Raw genomic sequence first — 11,361 nt, forward strand, 5'->3', positions numbered from 1 at the left:
GGTAGGCACTTGCCCTGTGTGCTCATTCAGTATTCAACCATGATTACTACAAGTTTATATAGCTGGCTAGACTAACTCACCAATCTAAAAAATTGTTAGCTGATGTGGCTAATTGAGTGACTGTCAAAAAACTGCTGATGCACAACCAAATTTCGAACCTATTCTAACTAGACCCAGACTATTTTTTTGTAAGTGGCTGGGTGCCCTAAGCGATCGCTTATGTCGCTGATGTTTGGAGCAGGCCCTGATCATGTTTATTAATAGCTATGCTGTCAGACCTCTGAAACAGGCACAGATCAGACCCACTGGTACAGAGGCTATAAAACAATATTGTAGCCATTGAGAGGGAGACAGCTGAGACAGGGTTTGAACCAGAGACCCTGCAAGTACAGGTAAATCACACAAGTATACTCCTATGCCATTAAAAACTTCTAGGGATGGCACCATTTTTTCAATTGTTGCATAAAATGACATACCCAAATCTAACTGCCTGTATCTCAGGCCCTGAAGCAAGGAAATGCATATTAGTGGTACCATTTGAATGGAAACACTTTGATGTTTGTGGAAATGTGAATTGAATGTAGGAGAATATAACACAATAGATCTGGTAGAAAATACTGAGAAAAAAAACAACTGTTTTTTTTCTTTTACCACCATCTTTGAAATGCAACAGAAATGTCCCCGTTCCAGCCATCACTCTGGTTGTAATTCCGATGCTGTCCACAAGATGGCAGAGGTTTATGTGCAAAGGGTCACGCGGATAACTTAAAGTATGAGAAAACTACATGACCTTTAGTGTGAAGTCCCCAGGTACATTTGGGCAAATCGTGAAGGAGACATTTACATTAACATGACATTGTTCTGCAAGAATATCCTCAAATCTGTATACTTGGACTTTGATTGAGCTTTTCCAGTATTAGTAGACATATTATAAGTTCAACATTTGCAAAACAACCAGTTTTATTAACTTCATAACTCTCCATATTCTTATAATTTTGTCCAAAAGGAAAAGGCTTGCTGTCGCACAAGGTTAGCAGTTACATTTTGCAAGAGATACGGGGTTCTGGTAAAGCCCAGCTCATGAGATATCTAGCTAGCTTTGTTCGACCCCGAATGGTGCTTATTTGACAAAGTTACAGTCGATCAAGTGAAGATCGCTCGCGTCATTGGCGTGTCAAGAAGGTGTTTCTCCCTGTTCAAACTGGGTGTCCTATAGGATATACTACACCCCTAATGATATAGTGAAGTCTGGTTACATTCTTGGATCTAAGAGGAATAAATACAAATGTGATTTGACTGGTTGAAACAACGTTTAGGGTTAGATTTTCACAGATTCCTTTCTTTGCAAATTGAATGAGTGGAAATACAAAATCGATCTTGCATGCTATATGCCCTATGGACCTTTTTAGGAAATTTAAAATGATTTTATCTAAGAAAACAACACTTCATGTTATCTCAGGGACCCTTTGGATGATAAATCAGAACAAGATTTAAGAATGTAAGTACACATTTTACCTTCAGAGGTGAATTTATCAAACCTATCGAGGTGAAAAAAGTGTTTTGCTGTTAGGACCTCTCCTCAAACAATAGCATGGCATTTTTTCGCAGTAATAGCTCATATAAATTGGGCAGTTATCTTAACAAGTATTTAAGCTTTCAGCCAATATAAGACACTTATATGTACCCGACATTTGTTGTTTCTCTAAAATCTGCGATCGTGACACAAAGTGCTGCATGATTTACAACTGTCCCGTTGACAGGACGCCTGTCCCTATTAAGATTTGGACCTCTTGGCAGAGGCTGTAGTTCGTTTACATCCAAAGAGGCCCCACTGTTCCTTATATCCTGACAAACAGGCCAGCACACAAGCCTCAGTACAGACAAGGGCACACTTGCATTGTACACTCTTAGAAAAAAGGTTTCCAAAAGGGTTTTGTGGCTATCCCTATAGAAGAAACCTTTTTGGTTCCAGGTAGAACCCTCTGTGGAAAGGGTTCTACACGGAACCCGAAAGGTTTCATAAAAGGGTTCTCCCATGGGGACACTGAATAATTTTTTTCGGGGGGGGGCTTCTAGATAGCACCTTTTTTTGTAAGAGTGTAGGCCTGAGAGATTATCACATTGCTGCCACCAATGTAGTGAATGAGAGGGAACCCGCCAGAGAAGTGCCCTTCCTTGTAACCACAAGGTCAGTGGTTCAAGCTCTACTCCGTCTGATCTGCCTTGACAATAAACAATCAAAGTTACATTAAATCAGGCTAAATCCGGTTATGTACTATACTGTTGCTGTTGTTGATGACCAGCACTATCAAAGCAGTAGTCAGTGTGGGGCAGCGAACGGTACTTAAAGGGACTTGTCCCGTGTTGGTTTTTGGCCACCAGCCCATTTTCTCAACCGGAGCATTCTGCACGGGCCACTTTGAGTGAAGCAGAGTGCATCTGAAAATGAAACACTTTTCCAGGGCAATGATGTTTGCAATAATTAATGACATTCACATCCAGCCACGTTCATAAGTGCGCTCTCAATGACAATAATACTTTCTTCCAACTCTCTCACTCCTTCTATCTCTCTCTCTCTCTCTCTCCCTATCTCTCTCCCTCTCTCTTCCTCTCAATCTCTCTCCCTCTCCCTCTCCCTCTCCCTCTCCCTCTCCCTCTCCCTCTCCCTCTCCCTCTCCCTCTCCCTCTCCCTCTCCATGCAGAACATGATGTGAGCATGTAAAGGCCTACTAGGCATTGAGCACCATAGACACTAGTAATGTTGGTGACTGAGCACCAGAGATCCTGGTAATGCTAGTGACTGAGCACCATAGATACTTGTAATGTTGGTGACTGAGCACCATAGATACTGGTAATATTGATGTCTGAGCACCATAGATACTGATAATGTTGGTGACTGAGCACCATAGATACTGGTAATGTTGGTGACTGAGCACCATAGATACTGGTAATGTTGATGACTGAGCACCATAGATACTGGTAATGTTGGTGACTGAGCAAAATAGATACAGGTAATGTTGGTGACTGAGCACCATTGATACTGGTAATGTTGGTGACTGAGCACCATAGATACTGGTAATGCTGGTGACTGAGCACCCTAGATACTGGCAATGTTGGTGACTGAGCACCATAGATACTGGTAATGTTGGTGACTGAGCACCCTAGATACTGGCAATGTTGGTGACTGAGCACCATAGATACTGGTAATGCTGGTGACTGAGCACCCTAGATACTGGTAATGTTGGTGACTGAGCACCATAGATACTGGTAATGTTGGTGACTGAGCACCATAGATACTGGTAATGCTGGTGACTGAGCACCATAGATACTGGTAATGTTGGTGACTGAGCACCATAGATACTGGTAATGCTGGTGACTGAGCACCATAGATACTGGTAATGTTGGTGACTGAGCACCATAGATACTGGTAATGCTGGTGACTGAGCACCCTAGATACTGGCAATGTTGGTGACTGAGCACCATAGATACTGGTAATGCTGGTGACTGAGCACCCTAGATACTGGCAATGTTGGTGACTGAGCACCATCAACACTGATAATGTTTGTGGGAGTCTATGACAAAGGGTTTGCTGTGTCACCATCATAATCAAGAATAACAGAGTGCGCCCTGAGCACTGTGTCTGCACACAAAGACCACCTCTATCCACCATTAAATGGGCTGGTCAGATGTGGTGTGTCAGACTAAAATAGCATGTTGGTAGACTTGATCTTATATTCCATTTTCCCTAAGGGACAACTTTCATTAAAGATGGGATCTGTTTTTCTCTCTAAATCAATGTCTAGGTTTTTATTTATTTTTTATTTATTTTTACTGGCCCATCCAGCCTCTTCGAAGGACAACATTGACTTCGTGTTACATTGTTGTTTCTTGCAGCTATTTGGATACATAATTCATGCATTTGACATACATGATACTTCTATATAGTTTGATTTCCTCAGACATGTACTGTATACATGATATGTGGTGTTTTTTGGTCCTAACTATTACAGATCATGAGGTTTAAACCCCATCCCTCAGCTACTCTCAGCCAATCCCACCTATCACCCTAACCCCAACCCTCAGCTACTCTCAGCCAATCCCACCTATCACCCTAACCCCAACCCTCAGCTACTCTCAGCCAATCCCACCTTATTACCCTAACCCCAACCCTCAGATACTCTCAGCCAATCCCACCTATCACCCTAACCCCAACCCTCAGATACTCTCAGCCAATCCCACCTATCACCCTAACCCTCAGCTATCCCACCTATCACCCTAACCCCAACCCTCCAGCCAATCCCACCTATCACCCCAACCCTCAGATACTAGCCAATCCCACCTATCAGATACTCAAATCCCAGATACTAGCCAATCCCAGCTATCACCCTAACCCCATCCCTCAGCTACTCTCAGCCAATCCCAGCTATCCGTAGATCCTAACCCCAACCCTCAGCTAGAATTTCAATCAACCCTCTCTGCCATATATATCTTTCGACTGTGGTGTGATGTCTCGCATAAATTCCGAACCATTCTAATCTCATAGTACCCACAGGTTGTAAATTAAAGATGCCATTTTTCACTATGAGTATTATTATACTGTTAACTGATTGACTATTGCTTTCCAAAGCTTCCAACAGTGCTATTTGTAGGGTTAGTTTTAGGTGAATGTTGTGATTTTTCAGCCATTCCTGAACCTGTTACCAGAAATACCAGAATAAATGATCTAATGTTTCTAATGTCTCTTCACAGCAAAATCTGCAGAGCTGAGATGGTTGTGTGTCAAGAGAAACGGCATGAAGAAATACATCATTTTATTTGGATAGAAACTCTTCATTACAGAACCCTGTGAAATTACAATGAGTCAAGAGAGGAAGAGGTGCCAACTTGCTACTGGCTTCCTGTGGATGGCATGGTGCCATCACCTGGGCAAAAGCAGATTGGCATTTATTGGAATGAATCTTGTCCTGGAGGCATCTCTGCAGGGTGGTCACTAGTTGGCCTAGCCTCAAAGTCATAACATGTTAAACCTAACCCCTATCCATAACCACACTGTATGTCTAACCCTAAACTTAAACTGTTTTCGTGACTTTTTTAACGATATAGACAAATTTGACTGTGCGTCTGGCACATCTAGCGGAAACCGATCAGCTCTGCCTCCAGGACAAGATTCATCCCAATAAATGTCAACCTGCTGGGTAAAATGCTGAGAGAACTGAAAAGCTAATGCTTCCTCTGGCCAAGACAATAAACTGAACGCAAAAACCAACTTCCTGAATCAAAATAAAGGAAAGATTGACTGCATCACTACGGGTCTTTGAAAGTAGCAAACTGGCTGTGCAATCACATAGCTCAGACACCCATACATACCCCACAATACATGCTACCTGGGGTCTCTTCACTGTCCCCAATGTACAATACAGCATAGAGCCATGACTAGATGGAACTCTCTCCTACCTCAGGTATGGTTTGTTTAGCGCCCTCAGCACCCTACTTCCCATGACTACACCTGTTGCACACAAGGTTCCATTCCCTTGTCACAAGGGGATCTATTGCTGATTTACAATGAAATCGTCAACCCTTTTACTTGATTTGGCATTTAAAAGGTAATTCCCATAAACATTTATTTTTTATTTATCCTCGAGATGTGACAACGTGTTTTTTTTTAATGAAGTTTAAAATGTGCTCTTTATGACACAACGTTAAAATGTAAAAGTTATTTTTTGACCACTTCTTAAAGAATTGGTGGAATGACCCCAACTATATTCCAAGATTTATGTAACTGAGGTCGTCACGATTTAAACTGAGGGTTGGATTTGGATTACAATAATGCCCACTTGTCCACTAACAGAACTGTCATGCAGGGAGAAATAGCTGCACTGATTGTGCTCTATCCAATCAAAGCAGCAGAACCTCCAGACAGACAGAGACAGACCTACACATTATGCATCGCCTCCAACTCAGACTTGTTAACATAAGAAAATGATACGTCACCAATGTGGAAAGGACACTTGGCACCTAAGCCCTTTATGGGACTTGTTGATGTGGTTCTATTTGATAGTGATCACTAGAGTTGTCACGCCCTGGCCTTAGTTATCTTTGTTTTCTTTATTATTTTGGTTAGGCCAGGGTGTGACATGGGCGATTTATGTGTTTTGTCTTGTCTAGGTTTTTTTTTTGTAGATTTATGGGGTTGTGTTCTTTTAGGTGTCTAGGTAAGTCTATGGTTGCCTGAATTGGTTCTCAATCAGAGGCAGGTGTTTATCGTTGTCTCTGATTGGGAGCCATATTTAGGCAGCCATATTCTTTGGGTATTTTGTGGGTGATTGTTTCCTGTGTCAGTGTTTGTGCCACATGGGACTGTTTTAGGTTTTCACGGTTCTTGTTATGTAGTTGTGTTAATGTTTAGTGTCTCTTATTAAAGAACCATGAACTATAACAACGCTGCGTTTTGGTCCACCTCTCCTTCCCAGGAAGAAATCCGCGACAAGAGTATGAACGCTGTTTTGGGCAAAATTTTAATTGAGATGATGCTCACTTGCATCCCAACTGCCAATTATCAATATTCTAAAATTCAAAACTATTCCTGCTGTGACCTGTTTAGTAAAATGATTCTCTATGAAACACTGCCAGACAGATGCACACTCTGGTAATACATAGTTAGACAGTTGTCCAAACTAAACAGCAACGAAGCACCAGTGACTTAATAAGATGAGTTTTCTATGTGGTCTGCCTGCTCTATGTGCCTGCTAGCTACTAGTACTAGCTAGATCCATTGACAAACACAGAGATGGAACTTAGTTTGCTAGCTAGTGATTTTGGGCAGTGATAAACATTGTGTAGCAGCTTGTGCATTATGTATGATAGTTTGACAGCTTGCTGATGATGAAGTTGTAGACATGTTCTCATAAATCAGTTCTGAGCACAGCCAGCAGCAGCTGACTTGATACTGTCTACTGACTTGGTTTTCATCCAAAATTTTTAACTAAAGAAATACTGCACCAAACATATTAGCTAGATGTAAAATTGCGCAACAGAAACCTTGGTAAAAATCTAAAAATGAATAACAAATTGCTTGATTTATCTTATATTGATATGGACTATTTTGAGGAAGCGGCTATGTTGTTGCTACCGTGCCTCAAGAGGGACAAACAACAATAAATGCCATAACACACCCACTATTCCAATGTTGTCTTTCTTTATGAGCAGCAGAAAAACACAGTGAGTTCAGCCACTGTTTAAGACTACAGATAGTGTTCCACTGTAGTTCGCTATTTAAGACATGATTAGAGAGAAACAAACTTCTGTCCCCTTTTGTTGACCAGACCCTGTTGAACCTTTTGTCTCTCTGCGTCGTGTACAATGTGAAGGTGTAACTACCACCACCGCAGAGGTAACAATGGAACCTGTGAAACACAATGCACGTCATTCACAACACAGGAGAGTTTAACGCTATCCTTGGATATTTTGTATCATCCATGAAGAGGTGTAATTCTATATTCCGGGAACAATTCATTTATAGAGTTGGGACAACTTTTAGAATTCTGAAAATGGTTCTAATATACGCCCTAAAGGAGTCAATGGAACGCAGACGTGCACCATTCAACAAATCTGGTCTAACAAAGTGGATATTCGTCATATACGTTGTGATTGGTGTATTGTAACAGGCCCTCTGTGGTTACTAAAGTCTGATTTGGAGATATATTATATATTTGGCTGTTTTCTCTGCACGACATGTAGAAGTTATCTCTTTTCAGGTTTGGAAGAAGTGACTGCTAAATGCTAACTCCCATCTGTATAAGCTGGTTAACATAGCTAGCAACATACAATACAGTACATCGATGGTGGCAGTCAAATTCCTTTTTAACTGTACTTTTTTTTACCTCAACATAGTGTGAAATGCACATCTAAATATAGGCTCATTTTTGCTGGGGGGGAGGAGGGGGGGGCAATAAGGAGACTCAGGATCTTTCCCCATGCGTTTCCATGGCAATCCCATTGTTTTGGTCAAGTTCCATTGAGCTCTTTACCGCATATATTCCAGACGTTCAATTGCATAGCATTTTTTTTAAGTATTCCCCGTGTAATGTTAATGGGGTGCTAATATGGCCACCATATAATGTTGTAGTGACATGTAAATGCATCATAATGCAAAAACCTGTAAATACATTTCTTTGGTCATTTCTTTGGTATGCCTATGACAGAGCCTCCCCAGGGCTCTCATTAAAATATGTTGTGATGAATAAATGGCCACCGTAAAGTTAAAAGGATGCATTAATGTGTTGTTTTTCTCACGTGTGGCTCGGGCGAGGCAGTAATTCACGTATAAATTGAAATTATCGCACAAATGGCTAATTAATGGTAATTACCTGTTTTACGGTGGGGATTAGCCCACTATGTTGTGTCTGGAGGAAAAAATAGATTTGCACCCAGATAAATGCAATTATGAAAACCCTAGGCACTGGATGTGTGCTTAAAATTAAATTAATATTACTTTTTGGAAAATACAATGCCTGATAAGACATAATTACATCATATGTCTCAGCTTAAATTAAGCTAATTTAGTATTGCTTGTTTTGTGACTGGGGAGGCAGCTATGGAGAGAGGCCATGACCCGTGATTCTTTGCGTGAATGAGAATGGCCACTGACCTTGTGATCCAGAGAATGGCCATTTCATCAGCGCCATAAACCCAGTTTGCTGTAAGGACAGAGCCGCTATGGAAGCCCATACAGTGTTATCTCTGTAGAGATGGGGAAACTAATTAGAGGGGCCACAATAGGTGGGATTAACGCGCTTTCCATCAGCTTACACAACTGAATCGACCTCCATGCTACTGAATCCCATACGGACCACAGTGATTCTGTTGTACAGCAAGTTCCTCTCTTTTAAAGTGTCGTGTACTGTAACTGCAGTGACTGTGCTAATATGGACACCATATGAAAAAAGATTTGCATCATAAGAGTCAATCAGCAATCATAACTGTAATGACATAGATTCTGTCAGTATTACTGATACAGTGTAGGCCTTGATGAATAGTTCAAGTTTTTCATAGCTATCATCGATTATTTTATTTATTTTAATTTATTGAACCTTTATTTAATGTCCGTGAATAATCCTAATATGTTTACAGATAGATAATCAATGTCGCGGGCACCAGATCCGCAGCCTATATGAACATGGTTGTTTATCGGGTGCTGATAATTACCCCTGGTGAGACACTCATAAAGCCCAATCATTTGTCACAGCTTCAACATTGCCGATTGAGGCTTTACTTGGTGTTTGAATTCTGGCACATCTTAAAGCAAAATGCCTGGCAAGGTAACACAATAATATGCACATGGGGGACGAAAGTGTGGATTTCAAAAACTTGGCTCTGCTCTTAAAGGAATTGTGTAAATAAGCATAGGAGTAAACTTTAAAGTCCACATCATTTGGAAAAGATGAACATTTATTCAGATCTGCAATGGGAGAGAACTCCACTGCCCAATTAACAGTAACTTAGTAACAAATTGCCAATAACTTACAATCTATTATTTTGAGGCCAGAAACAACACACATTGACAATAGTATAATTTACGTAATTTAGTTTTGAATCCTTATACTGTAACTTGGTCTAAGAGTAAACCATCTTTCATTGTCAATTAATCTGGGCACGACTTCCTCCGAAGTCGGTCCCTCTCCTTGTTCGGGCGACGTTCGGGGGTTGACGTCACCGGTCTTCTAGCCATCGCGATCCATCTTTCATTTTCCATTTGTTTTGTCTTGTCTTCCCACACACCTGCTTTCAATTCCATCAATTACATGTTGTGTATTTTACCCTCTGTCTCCCCACATGTCCTTGTCCGGTACTGTTTTTGTAAGTGCTTGTGCACGTTATGTCTGGGGTTTTGTCCCATTATGATGGTCGTGTTTCGTCACGGTGATTTTTATCATTAAACTGTGCCGTTGGAACACAGTCTTGCTCTCCTGCGCCTGACTTCTCTACTGCCAGTATGCACGCCTTACAAAATAATTAGCTAGTTATAGGGTACCTGGATTCTGTCTCACAAAAGCCTACTTACACTTTCAAACTTCACTCACCAAATCAATCTACCATCAATCTACCATTCAAATCAAATCAAACTTTATTTGTCACATGGGCCGAATACAAGTGTAGACCTGACAGTGAAATGCTTACTTACAAGCCCTTAACCAAGTAAACATTTCACAGTGAGGTCTACACTTGTTGTATTCGGCGCATGTGACAAATTCAGTTTGATTTGATTTGAATAGTATTATATCATCTATTACTTTGGTTTGTTATTTGGCAGACATCAAAAAAACCAAGCCCAGTAACACAGGCCCGACTCTACAATTGAATATTGCTACAATGTGGCTACACTCGTGTGAAATAAAACATAATTATCCTACTCCTCCATGGTCCAGTATTTACATCTAATTTATAGACAGGTATAATTCAGTCCTATTTCAATTGGCCCAAATAATAATTTCCCAATTTTACTGCGGTAACATTTGCAGGTCTATTATGCGACCACATTGCTTTAGTACCGCAAGGTGAACCTTGAATAATTAATGGCTTTAGCCTCTGAAAAGGTATAGCCATCAAGCATTTTTCCACTTAATAGAATCAGTGTCAAAATTTGAGGCTGTTTTATATTCGACGTGAAGGGCGTTTATTTTTAGTTTGGACGGACTGTGAAACGTCATTTACAGCACAGGGACCAATTAAAATGCTCTCTTAGCTGAATGATCTGTTGCTCTCAGCACGATGCAATTCATGAACACAATTCAATGTGCTTTTTGCTGAGATCAAAAGGATCAACCCGGAAGTGTGAAGGTAAAATCAGACACGGTATAGAAAGTTAGACATCTCATAGGCTTGCTTTATTTCTGGTTTGGGCAGGGCAGGCAGGGTTGCGAGGAAGAGGAAGAGGAGAGGGAGAATAAAGTAGACCAGATCCAGCTGCTATTGCATTGGTGTCTATGGGAGAGGCATAAGATTTGGTAGAATGTTGCAGATTTTCCCAACTCACGGTAATTGGAGTATAGTTTGGGTGATTTTATGAGCGTTCTGAGCCCAAATTGACATCTGAGGAGCTTAGGAGAAAAACAACTTTGTTTGAGGTATGAAGCAGTCGTCTGGCTGGTTGCTAGGCAGGAGGGATTGGGGGGAGCTTAGCAACCACCCTTTCCACAGACTGGAACTGTGATAATAGATTTTTATATGGGAAGGGATAGAGGGATACCTAGTCAGTTGTACAACTGAATGTCTTCAACTGAATTATTATTATTATTATTTTTTAATTGAAAATGTATTTAACTAGGCAAGTCAGTTAAGAACAAGTTCTTATTTACAATGACG

Source organism: Oncorhynchus gorbuscha, linkage group LG12, assembly GCF_021184085.1.
Source record: "Oncorhynchus gorbuscha isolate QuinsamMale2020 ecotype Even-year linkage group LG12, OgorEven_v1.0, whole genome shotgun sequence".
NCBI classification, from domain to species: Eukaryota; Metazoa; Chordata; class Actinopteri; order Salmoniformes; family Salmonidae; genus Oncorhynchus; species Oncorhynchus gorbuscha.